Raw genomic sequence first — 13835 nt, 5'->3', positions numbered from 1 at the left:
GCTTTCCCGGCAGTAAATGGCAGTGGGTGTGCACTGCATTCCTACCACCTGGGTAGCATGTGAGAACTTACGCTAAGTCATTAGGTGGCGGTAAGGTCTCTGGCCGAACATGTAAACACACTGGTTTTTATTTTGCTGCACGTCTATTTTATACCTTTCAGGAAATCTAGACTGCCCCTATTTGACTGACTGTACATTTGTCCTTTAGATTGTAAGCTCCTTTGAGCAGGGACTGGCCTTCTATGTTAAATTGTACAGCGCTGCGTAACCCTAGTAGCGCTTTAGAAATGTCAAGTAGTAGTAGTAGTAGTAGTATTTTCCAGCCCCTTAAAAAAGGCCCTTTTTCGAGGACACAGCAAAAACTGGTCCAGCGTGCACCCAAAATATGTACTCACACTTCCATAGGCCACTTTTTGCGATGGCTTAGTAAAAGGCCCCCTCAGTTTTTCTGATCAACACTGCTAAAGATATGTTTCAACTGCTAGACATAGAAGTTGGACCAGTTTTAGAATATTACTCCTTATCCAAATATGGGTTTACAGTCTTTGTTTATGGTACTTTACTATTCTCAATAGATGAACATATATGTTTCCATAGTTAATCCAACCCTATCTTACTCCCATATATAATCCACCAACCAACATATATAATCCACCAACCTACAATTCTAGGTGGATAACAACAAAAGCATACATAATTAATAAATCCTTAACTCACAAATAATATACAACACAAGGAAATTTACCTATTCTTACCAATACCATATGTTAATACTACTTTGGAAATACCTTGTATATAACTTCATTGACTCAGAATGCTAGACAATGCTGCCTGAACAACTGGGTTTTACACTGTTTACAAAAAGGCCACAATACTAGTCATGTTGCCAGTTTCATGTCCAGTCACTTATGCTCCCATGGCCTTTAAGTAAATCAAATCAGTAAAAATAGAAAAAAGATCCCAGGAAAGATTCATAGATTTTGTAATCTAGTCAGAAAAATAACTCATCTTAGCATCTTTAAACTGATAATTATATTGCCTTTGAAGTATTTTACATATATGAAGTGCTTTGTCTGATTTTGTCTTTTTTCCATAAATGTTGCACACTTTTCACTTGCCTTTTAGTAAGATGAAGGCCGGCATGGAACCATGGTTTTCTTCTAATTTTATTTGGCCTCATAAGCCACGGAGGTGCAACTGAATCAAGAGCCTTACATAAAATGTTATTCCAAGAGGCAATCTTTTCTTCCAATGTTTGGTCTTTAAACTCTTCTGGAAACAAAGGGGCCCTTTTAGAAAGCCACGAGAGGGCTAACATAAGGGTAGCATGCGCCAAATTGGCACTACCGCCAGGGTAGTGTGTGCGCCTGGTGGTAATCAGCAGTGCGAACATGTTGATGTACACTGCATGGTTACTGCGTGAACAGAGTGTGAGCCCTTACCGCTAGGTCAATGGCTGGCGGTAAAGACTCAGGCTGTAAATAGGTGCGCACTAGTTTTAATTTTTGCGCACACCCATTTTCTGGTCCATTAAAAAATGGCCTTTTTCCCAGCTGCGATAAAAAGTGACCTAGCCCATGCCAGAAAGACACACCCACACTACCACAGGCCACTTTTTACTGCGGCTTTGTAAAAGGACCCCAATGCCAATAAAGGATAAGTAGTAGTAGGCTTTACAAGATATAGCAGGTGGGGGAAGAGAGGTTGGTAGTTGGGAGGCGAGGATAGTGGAGGGCAGACTTATACGGTCTGTGCCAGAGCCGGAGATGGGAGGCGGGACTGGTGGTTGGGAGGCGGGAAATACTGCTGGGCAGACTTGTACGGTCTGTGCCCTGAAAAAGGCAGGTACAAATCAAGGTAAGGTATACACATATGAGTTTATCTTGTTGGGCAGACTGGATGGACCATGCATGTCTTTTTCTGCCGTCATCTACTATCCAGCTTATAATCGAACGAGAATAACGCCCAAGTTCCGACCTAAATCGGGAGATGGGCGTTCTTCTCACAAAAACAAATAAAGCGGTATAATCGAAAGCCGAACTTTGGACGCTTTCAACTGCACTCCGTCGCGGATGCGGACAAAGTGGACGGGGGCGTATCGAAAGCGTGTCGAAGGCGGAACTGGGGCGTGGTTATCGGGCGAACAGAGATGGGCGCCCTTCGCCGATACTGGAACAGTTTTGAGCTAGAATTTAGGACACTTTTCCTGGACCCTGTTTTTTGACGAATAAGGCCCCCAAAAGTGCCCTAAATGACCAGATGACCCCCAGAGGGAGTCGGGGATGACCTCCCCTGACTCCCCCAGTGGTCACTAACCCCCTCCCACCACAACAAATGATGTTTCACAACTTTTTACTTTCACCCTCAAATGTCATACCCTCCTCCCAAGCAGCAGTATGCAGGTCCCTGGAGCAGTTGTTAGGGGGTGCAGTGGACGTCAGGCAGGTGGACCCAGGCCCATCCCCCCCCTACCTGTTACAATTGTGCTGCTTAGTGCTACTAGTCGTCCAACCCCCCCAAACCCACTGTACCCACATGTAGGTGTCCCCCTTCACCCCTTAGGGCTATAGTAATGGTGTAGACTTGTGGGCAGTGGGTTTTGAGGGGGATTTGGGGGGCTCAACACCCAAGGGAAGGGTGCTATGCACCTGGGAGCTCTTTTACCTTTTATTTGGTTTTTGTAAAAGTGCCCCCTAGGGTGCCCGGTTGGTGTCCTGGCATGTGAGGGGGACCAGTGCACTATGAATCCTGGCCCCTCCCACGAACAAATGCCTTGGATTTATTCGTTTTTGAGCTGGGCGATTTCATATTCCATTATCGCTGAAAAGCAAAAACGCCCAGCTCACACCTTGACGAATAAAACATGGGCGTCTTTTTTCTTTTAAAAAATACGATCCGCCCCGCCCCTTCACGGACCCGTTCTCGGAGATAAACGCCCATGGAGATAGGCGTTTCTGTTCCATTATGCCCCTCTATGTCATCTACTATACAATGACCCTTAACTGAGGACTCAGTTACATCTAGAGAAACACTGCAGTAGTCTTCTATTTATATAAAAACACTTCTGAGTGTCTTCTTATGCAAATGAATCATGTGAGTAGCAAGCACAGTTTAGCTCTGGGGAAATCTGTCTGTCAGATGCTGAGAATAGTCCTAAAAATGAGCACACAAAAATACAAATTATTTGAGTATAGCACAGTAAAAATCAGGACAACACCACAGCAGTCTTCTATTTATGTAAAAATACTTCCGGGTGTCCTATTACGTAACAAGCATGGAGAAACTCAGAGGAAATCTGTCTGTAAGATGCTGAGAATAGTCCTACATTGGAACACATAAAAGCATATATCACTGAAGTATAGCAGAGTAAAAGTCAATGAAATGATGCAGCAGTTTACAACTTCCATTTCCAATTTTTTAAACAATTTACAACTTTCGTTTCCAAGAAAAATAAAGATCTTGATACAGAAAAGACGCAGCTATGTCAAAATTATAAAATAAAGAAACATAAGGTAAAGGAAATAAAGAATCATTACTATTCTGTCATTCAAGTCCACAAGGTACTATCCCCTATCATTCAGTAGATGTGGAAGGTACAGCTGAGCAGCACAGACAGCAAAGGAGATGCAGGGAATGAGGAACAAACGAGAGTCCACCAACATAGATTTTATTGAGGAGGGACCCAACTTGGACAAGTTTCAGCTTTGTCTTTGTCAGGGTTCACCAGATTCCTTCAAAACAAATGCTGAAAGGTTCAGTGAAAAGACACATCTTCAGCAGAGTGTCATGGTGTCACCTTAATGTTGCATCTGATGAATCTTTCAGTATTTGTTATGAAGGAATCTGGTGACCCCTGATGAAGGCAAAGCTGTAACTTGACCAAGTTGGGTCCCTCCTCAATAAAATCTGTTTTAGCGAACCCTCGTCTGTTCCTCTTTCCCTGGGTCACCTTTGTTGTCTGTACTACCTGTGTGTTTCTGCAGAGGTTCTTCACCTTTTTTCCCTCCAAAGGTACAGATGACATTGAAGGTGGAGAAGCAACATATTTGGGGTCCCTCTTACTAAACTGTGTTAGTGATTCCCAGCACAGCAAACACAAAGCAGCCCATTCAATTTGAGTGGGTTATGTCACATTTGCCGTGCTGGATTTGCTAGCACAGTTTAATACAATTAATTAAATTCAACTAAATATGTGGTTTCTTGATAAATTGTATTTAAATATTTTCTTAGACTCCAAGAAAATATTTAAATGCAATTTATCAAGAAACCACATATTTAGTGGAATTTAACTTAATTAGAGATTAACATAGAAAATTTAACCAGAATAAGCCACTTAATTGTAAAATATGCGGACAGAGCTTCATGAATTGTTTATGCCTCTTCTGCATAATTCTAGACACATCAGGAAAAGCCCTTATCTTGCAGTTCAAAAACTCCCTATCATGATTTAAAAAAAAAAAAAAATTCAATATACAATCCCAGTCTGGGTCTAACACAAAATGTACAATTAAAGTAGCAGGTTTAATGTCCAAAGTTTCATCTTCAATTGTTCTTATCAAATTCAAATTATCAAAGGAAACATCTGAACTCACAGCAATAGATTGATTCAATTCTTTCTTAACCTAAGATGGTACATGGAATATTTTTGATGTTGGGGTAAAATTGCTCTGGTATCTTGAGAATTTTAGACATTTAGAAATTATTAAAGCATAAAACCTTACTTCTCTAAGCACTGCCAGGTTTTCAACGTTTCTATGAACCAAAATATTTGTCTTGACCAATAAATGTTGCCTCTCAGTGAGAGTTTTAATATCTTTTGAGTTTGCTTCTATTTGCATCTCTACAGTTTATATTTCTGTTTCATTTTCAATTACCTGATCTAATGAATCCAAGCCGAAAGGGATACAAATTTATGAAAATAGAAGGCTCTAGTTCAACCAGCACATCTGATAAAGATTCCATTGTAATAACAACGGGTTTTTGAGATAATATCAACTTACACAAGGTAGACAATACAGGGCCCAACTTCTTCTGTGCTCGTTGTCTGTTCCATTCTGCTGCATTTCAAGAAATATCAACTTCTTGATATTCTTGCTGTGACTGAGGGTGTGGCATAGGAACTTCTTCCTATGCCACATCCTCAGTCACAGCAAAAGCCAGCATTTGAATGGGGTGATCCAATCCTGCTTCTAGGGCCCCAGAACTCACTTCAGAGATCATAGGCCCAGCTGCAAATCATCCCTAGATGCCAGCATAGTTGGTGGACTCAATGGTTCAGGACTCAGTGTGATGTCTGCCTCAAGCAGAGAGAACGGTTGCCCTCCTGCCTTACTTTCTTACAGCTAGACTCCCTGTCCCATCACACCTAAAGCCATGAAGCAATTTATCGGTCCAGAAATAGGCACTGCAGGGTAAGCACTTTGCTTGTTTCTCCTTTTAGGCCTTAAATTAAAGAAGGAAAATTGTTTTAATGGGAAAAATGAGCAGACCCATAGGAAGCAGCTTTACAGTGCTTCCTATAGGATGCCGTCTTGCCCCCCTTATATAGTAGTCTTCTATTTATGTAAAAACACCTCTGGGTATTCTCTTACATAAATCAGTCATGTGAGTAGCAAGCACAGAGAAGCTCTGGGGAAATCTGTATGTCAAATGCTGAGAATAGTCTAAACTCAGTCATGTGAGTAGCAAGTGTTGTGTTTCCCCATTTTATACCAAAAACAAGCATAGCCTTTTGTGGCAGGCCACACACTAAACAGTACCACTGGCCCACTAGAAGGGGCATTATAGCCTGTTTTACCATCCTTCCATACACTTGCAATGTACCTCAGCCACTGAGGTAATAAACTCAAGCCCCCCCCCCCCCCCCCCCCCCCCCCCGCACTACAGACATCTGCATGCATCATTGTTTAGAAGCACCAAACACACCAAGAAGTGTTCCCTACTAGGGAAGATACTATCCAATGAATAGGGAAGGGACGTGGGGCAACCAATCTAGGTGGGACACCAAAATCTGAGTAGATAAAATCTTTATTTGGTGCTGTGCTTTTTTGAGCTGTTATTGGACATTTTAGCAAAAGTAACTTTTCAACTACAAGATTGCACAACTGAAAATATATCCACAATTGACACAGATACTTTGACTCCTGAGGCAGCCATACCATTTGTCAAAACATGGAACCATGTCGAGCCTTTTATATCTGGTCATTGGAAATAAAGATTTTATCTACTCAGCTTTTGGTGTCCCACAAGCATTGGTTGCCTCATTGTTTAGAAGACACCCAATTACCAGCCATCAACCAGTCAAATATCAACCTCCCTGAATGCTCATGTATCTGCATTATGCTTTGCCAATCTCTTACAGTACTGTTCATCATAGTTCAGCCATGCCTACCTGCCACAGGTTCAATAATCTCTGAATAATGTAATAATCCAGAATATAATTTTTTGCTTAGGTGCCCCCAGTATGCTGGACAACACATGAAAGTCCCAAATCCAGTTATGAATAGTTTTTGGCATCCTAGGTTTCCTCTTCTTTCCTTCATCCATAGCCTCCTCCCCTTTCCTCTCACCACTGGTGTCCAGATTCCTTTATAACAAAAATATACCAACATATTTCCCTTGGCAATATCTTGCTGTGCAAGTTTTGTGACACCTGACTATCCAAAGGTGTAATCACGCTAAAGCATGTGCACTTCTGAAGGGCATCCTTGACCAACCACTCTTGCTAACTCCCCCTCTTCACACTACTATCTCCAACATTGCTCTGAAATGCCCACCCCCAACCTCCCCTTTCCATTCTGATTCATTATCCACTTTCAATGAACAGTCTGACAAATCAGACAATTTCCATAATAACTATTGTGCCACCCCTTTCTGTCTGCACCTGCACATTTCCATCCGTTCGACCACTCTCCTTCAATTTCTCAAAACCTTTTTTATCCCACTAGCACTTAATCAATTCCTATCCCTTTTCTTCCTCTCTGCAGCTCCCTTCCCATCTTGAAATTCCTACTCAACCTCATCCTCCCCAACTTTTGAATACTGACCTTGCACACCATTAGCCTGCCATGAGTGGGAAAGCGCGGGGTACAAATGTAACAAAAAAATGTGTTAAAATCCCAATTGATCCAGGATGGGTTCTTCCTCACTCCTGCACCTGTTCTGTCTGCTACTCTGTGAGACAAACACAACCACACCATCACCTTCTAACTGCCCTTAACCCCCACCCCAGCTATTTCTAGCCCCTGAGCCCTGACTTCAACCATTTATAACCATCCTCTATTATACATGTCTATTACCCACAACTAAATTCTGCATCCATCTCACTCTATGACCCCTGCCTTATTCTCATCTCAATGCAGCTATAAAAATGCCCAGTAATATCCTGATCTCTTAGAAAACCATTTCCCAACAGCTCTCAAAGGTCCCATTCCCTAACTAACCAGTTTTCCTTCCCCTGGATTTCTTGTATGATGCTGACTTTCTGAACCTGAGATCCCTACTATGAATCCAAATTAGCCCACTACTACCATCTTTGACCTATAGCCAAGGGCAATCCATTCCAAAGGGAAGGGGCTAATATACTAAAACAGAAATGTCTCATGCAATCCAGGACCAGCCCAACCATTAGGCATGAGTAAGCAGTCACCTAGGGCAGCAGCTTGGGGGGGGGGGGCAATCAAGGCCAAAGTAAAAAAACAAGACCCAGCAATCATACAAACTCGAAAGAAGCAGTAATGGGTACTTTTACCAGCAAGGATGATAGACAGTTTTTAAATAGCTCATTTACCAAAATTATTCCAGAAAGGATGTTCTTGGGGTGATCATAATTGTTGGTTTTTGCCAAGGGCCTATAAATTAATGGAGGAAGAGGAGGGAGCATGGATAAAGATTTGTCTAGAATGTCTAATATTCTTGCACTGACCATGGTGCAGTCTATGCAAATATGAAGACAAGATGAGATACAAGTAAGTTATATGCTGAGGAGCAAAGTGACTATGCAGGTACATAGGGTATAAGCAAATTTAACAAAAAAGGAGACACCTGAAACAGAAAACTTGATAAGCAACAGTAAAGATTTTAAATGGAATCTGAAAAGAAATTTGAAGCTAATTTTTCAATCACAAGAGGGATAATTCAATCATTTTTTTCAGGCACCTTGAAGTAATTTTACAGAGGTATTTTCTATTAATTGTAATCTCTTGATTTTTAACATATTTATAAATGACCTTGAGATAACTAGTGAGGTAATTAAATTCACAGCTGACACAAAGTTATCCAGGGTTGTCTTGTCGCAGGAGTGTGAAAGATTACAAGAAGACCTCATGAGACTGGAGGATTGGGCGTCCAAATGGCAGTTGAAGTTCAACGTTGACAAGTGCAAAGTGATGCATGTGGGAAGGAGAAATCCAAATTACAGCTATGTTATGCAAGGTTCCGTTTTAGGAGTTACGGACCAAGAAAGGGATCTGGGAGTAATTGTGGATAGGACGTTGAAATCTTCAGCTCAATGTGCTGCAGTGGCTAAGAAGGCGAACAGAATGTTGAGTATTATTAGAAAAGGGATGGAAAACAAACATGATGATGTTATAATGCCGTTATATCTCTCCATGGTGTGACTGCACCTGGAGTATTGTGTTCAGTTCTGGTCGCCTCATCTCAAAAAAGATATAAACGAATTGGAGAAGGTGCAGAGAAGGGAGACAAAAATGATAAAAGGGATGGGACGACTACCCTATGAGGAGAGGTTAATACAGCTAGGACTCTCTAGCCTGGAGAAGAGGCAGCTGAGGGGTGATATGATAGAGGTTTACAAGATAATGAGTGGGGTAGAGTGGACAGATGTGAAGCATTTGTTTACACTTTCTAACAATAATAGAACCAGGGGACACAAGATGAAATTAGAATGTGGTAGGCTTAAAACAAATCGGAGAAAGCTTTTCTTTACTCAGCGCATAGTTAGACTCTGGAACTCATTGCCAGAGAAGGTAGTGATGGCAGCTGGCCTTGCTGAGTTTAAAGGGGGACTGGATAGATTCATGAAGGAAAAGTCTATTGATCGTTATTACATTTTGGGGTTTTGCCAGGTACTTGGGGCCTGGATTGGTCGCTGTAGGAGACAGAGTGCTGGGCTTGATGGACCTTTGGTCTTTTCCCAGTGTGGCTGTGCTTATGTGCTTATGATTACAATTAGTTTCAGCCCCTGATACAAGAAATTACATTAGTCCAGATGTGAAATTAACAAGAGGATGAATAGATACATACTACCCTCTTATTCAAAAGGGAACAGACTGCTCAAATTTGCTACAATGTAAAACATGATTCTTTCACTAGGTTAGAGATGTGTACATCAAAAGTCAAGCACTTATCTATCCCAGGATCTTCACTGAATTCTTTAGTGGGGCTTGAACACCACTTATCAAGGACAAATGTAAAACAGGATCGGTATCATGCCAAGACCATAGGATGGCATTAGTTTTGAAATAATTTAATTAAGGCCATTACTGGCAAACCAGTCTGTGACTTTTCCTTAGCTTTAATATAGATAAAATATAGCTTTAAAATAGATGAAACCTAATGACCAGATCAATAATGCCAAAAGTGTCAAAAATATGTTGAAAAGAATGGGACCCAAAATTGAACCCTAGGGAATACTACAGGGCCAACTATATGAAAGAGAAGTCAGTTGGGGTCAGTGTTTATTCTTCCCTACTGCTGCTGTTTGCATACAAAGGGTATAAGTTTCATTTTCCTTTAAATAGCAAGTGTTGTTATGCACTTCTAGTAAATCACATGACAAGGAGTAACTCATAAAGAACTGAAACTGTACGATCCATATATGACAGACCAAAAAACTAATATAACCTGGATGATGAGTGAAGCTGAGGACCCTCCAAAGAAGGAGATGTTTCTCCACAAATATGTATTTAGGGGAGGAGGAGCCAGGAAATTATTGCAGTTTGCACACTGTAAGAAAGGCAAGCTGCATGAGGATATCATATGTAAGAGATAAGGGAATGGCCAATGAACACCAAGTGTGCACATGTATGGAACATGAAAGGCTAGTAAGAAAACAGAAAATAACCTTTTATGTACAATGAAGAAAACAGGAAATACCCTTTTATGTACAATGCATAGGAATATGAGAAAATATATAAGAAAGTGTGAAAGACGAACAAACTGAATAGATTGTGCAATTCAGCCTGAGCGTCTTGCTTGCTGTGTGACAAACTGCTCCAGAGGGAACAATCATTTTATGTACAGACTGAGAAAAAACAATAAAGATTTGTTTGGTGTGCCTATCTGAGTCTGATTGTCTCTCTTTTACCAACCAAGGAGATTTCCTCCAAGGCTGAGGTGTTTTCCCCTCCTAAGGGGCAAGGGAAGAGAAAACATTAGACTTTAAATAACTTCTGATGACACTGACTTAACCTCTAGTTCAAACCTTTCAATCCCCCTCCCCCCACGCCCAAACCTAAGGCCCCTGTAGACTCCAAATATGTCCACATCACACTGGAGACCCCTCCCTCCTAAACACCTCCTAAACACCTCTTGGCAATCCATGGAATCTAGCAGTACTATCACTAGGGATCAAGCCGCCAAATAAGGACAAAAAGCCCTTAGATGTCAGCTTGACCCCTACTGATAGTATCATAAAACTACCACCCGAGGTTGGCAGGTGTCTTTTTGAACCTGACACTATTTCACATGTTAACTGCATATCTTTGAATGGAGCAAGGAATAGACGCGGATTCTGCCTTGAAGTTAGCACAAGGTAACTTAATGTGTGCTATCACCAATGCACATAGTACGGATGAACTAGGAGGTAATTCTATAAAGGGGGCATCAACATTTAGGCACCAAGAATGCACATAAATAACCAGAATACATATGTTTGTAAATGCAAATATTCTAGCTACACATTATTCAGTAAAATGGTACTTAAATGTGATGGCATATAGTTTGAAGTTAGGCATACTCATGGGCAGGGTTTGGGTGGAGGTTTTTTTCAGCAACTTAAGCATAGCTATATATGTCTATATTCATGCCTAAATTATACGTTTATTTGTCTTGTCACTCTAGCATTCTATAAATGAATGTAGATACCTATTTTTCTTTATAGAAGGGTTTCTTAACCTTTTGTGGTACCCACACTCCATTAACACATCAATGAAACCCTCACAACCTCTTCCTAAACCAAGGTATCTACTAGTGACTATAGACAGCTACATACGTCACTAACTGTTGACCACTAACAGTGCTAACTGCTAACATATCAATAAAATTACAGTAGTACACAGTTATACTACCACTAACTGTCCTACTAACTACTTTCACTCTGTCTAGAGAGTTTCAACACAGTTATACTACCATTAACTGTCCTACTAACTGCTTTCACTCTGTCTAGAGAGTTTCAATACATTACCATTTTGGAAGAGTGGTGTCTATGTGATCACAGTCCTGAAAGCACTTAGTCCCCTGAAAAAGCTCGTTTGGAGATTGAAACAGAGAGCCCTGTTGGGTGTATGAATTAAGTAATCAAGCTAAGTGCTGCTTATCTATTCAATAGATTTATATTTAAATCATATTTACTTAATACGTTGTTAGACTGGTATGAAATGAAGAATTATATATACAGCCATGGTGTTTTTTCATATTATTGATTATCTCATATAAAAGAAAAAAAGAACAAAAAAATAAGAAGATAAAAATAATGAAGAGTTTATCATAAGAGGTTTTTGACCAATGGTAAGACCGGAGTCCAATATGAGCTGGCATTATGTTTTCATACTTGCCGCATAGTGAGGACATTTGAGGTCTTTTCCTCCTTCCCATTAGAAGAAAGAAAAAGAAATTGTTTTTGCCATTAAGGGCAAAGGCACGATTATTACATTGATTTTCAGCTCATTGTTGTCTCATTTTCTTCAGTTATGCACACACTAAGAGGAAAGGGGTTGTTAAAGTCACTTCCCCGGTGACCAAGACTTCTTTCCCTGTCCAGCAGATGATTCCCTGCTATACTTTAAGGACCCCATCAGAACAAGCCAGTGAGGTGGATCCTGCGTTGTCCTTAAGTGAAGGAACATTTGGGGCTTTGGGATTGGATAGTCACTCTCTCACCCCTGGCTTGCAACCCTCCACCATGCCTGTCTTTCTCAGCAACAGCAATGGGGTTAACATTGGTGGAAGGCGCTGGTGAGAAAGCCTCAGAAGGGGAAGCTGATGTGGAGAGACTTCGAGGTGAGGAAGTCCGCATTGGAGCCCAGATTGGGATCACCGTTTTGGAAGATACTTTCATGATGGCAACCCTAGAGAGCATTTGGGTTGCTCTCAAGAAATTGGATATGATGGTCAGTTAAGTCTACAGAAGCTTTAGTACTCATGAATAAGGTGGATACCCTTTCTAAGAATTTAGAGGGGGTGAAATCAGATCTTTCAAGTCAAATTTATATGACTCAGAAAGAAGTGGACACTTTACAGGAATTAGCTTAGTTAAAGACAATATCAATATCAATTTATTGTTTATATACCGCTGTATTCCCTAACAGGGGTTCACTACAGTTTACAAGATCATTCTGTACAGAAAGATTGAGCAGATTGAGAACTATAAGATTGAATCTTCATACATTGAATTTCCAAAAGTCCTGAGGAATTTCTTCTCTTGAACTATTTAAGAGATATTTGATTGAGGTGCTCAAGTATATCCCTGAATCCATTCCTCCCTGAAATAAGATATATTATATTCCTGTTCTAAAAAAATTACTTCTGGGGATCAGAAAAGGATTGTTTCACAGGAGGTAAAATCAGATGATTTGAATTTATCAGCCCCTATTCTATAAAGAGTTCACCTAACTTCTCTTGCAAGCAAATGCAAAGAGCCATTAATGTGGGAGAGCATTGGGTGTGTCCAGGGCATTCCAACTATTCTTGTACACACTTTATAAAATTGTTGTATTTATGTGCCCAACTGCCTCAATTGGGCACCACTGAAGACATAGCATAAGTGGTCAGGCTTAAAGTTTGGCATGAAACCAAGAGCTTGCACCTACTGAAGTAACTGCAGTTATAGAATACTAGCTTAGTGTCCAGTATTTTGGTGCCTAACTTTTAGCAACCTATATAGAATTTACCACTATCAGTTTTGGGACCAACACTGGAAACAGAGTTCTATAATCTTGGGCCAAGTAACCAAAAAGAACATTCTGCTGTCAATTTGAAATGGGCCTCCACTGCAGCAGGCAGCCACAGCAAATCTTTTTGCAACAATCTCAAGGAAACAATGTTTCTGACAAAAGTAGCCTGATGCCATACCAGTTTAGATTAGACTTTCATAATCTCTCAAATAGCACCAGGAACCAGTATTCTTTATTTGCCTGTTTTGTGAGCCAGGCTACAGGGCACCACTTTGAATGTTTATTTAATTAAATCTGGCTTCTTTAACTAGAAACAGAATCAATTGACTTTAGTGTTTGGTTTTGGATGTCTGCTTTCATCCTGACAAACATGTCCATTATTCAGAATATGCAGTACACTACTGTACTATTTCTTTTACAAGTACATGACAAGTAAGGGTTGTTCCCCATGATTAAGGACCTCACAGGAGCAGTACACAGTGCATTATATAAAATCCACCGGTAAATGTAACTTAGCCTTTCAAGATAGTTACTAGTGTAGAAATAAGTGACAGATTGATGTTAAAGTGTTGTCAACTTTACTTTCTGTTAGATAGACAGGGTAATTGCACTACATGTGAAATTCAAGGTGAGACATAAAGTGCTTAAGTCAGCAAATCTATGTAATTCAACTCTAGGTTTTCAAAAGTAGGAAGAAAAAAA

This window comes from Microcaecilia unicolor, chromosome 4, assembly GCF_901765095.1.
Source record: "Microcaecilia unicolor chromosome 4, aMicUni1.1, whole genome shotgun sequence".
In the NCBI taxonomy this organism is placed as follows: domain Eukaryota; kingdom Metazoa; phylum Chordata; class Amphibia; order Gymnophiona; family Siphonopidae; genus Microcaecilia; species Microcaecilia unicolor.
This window is presented reverse-complemented; position numbering follows the sequence as displayed.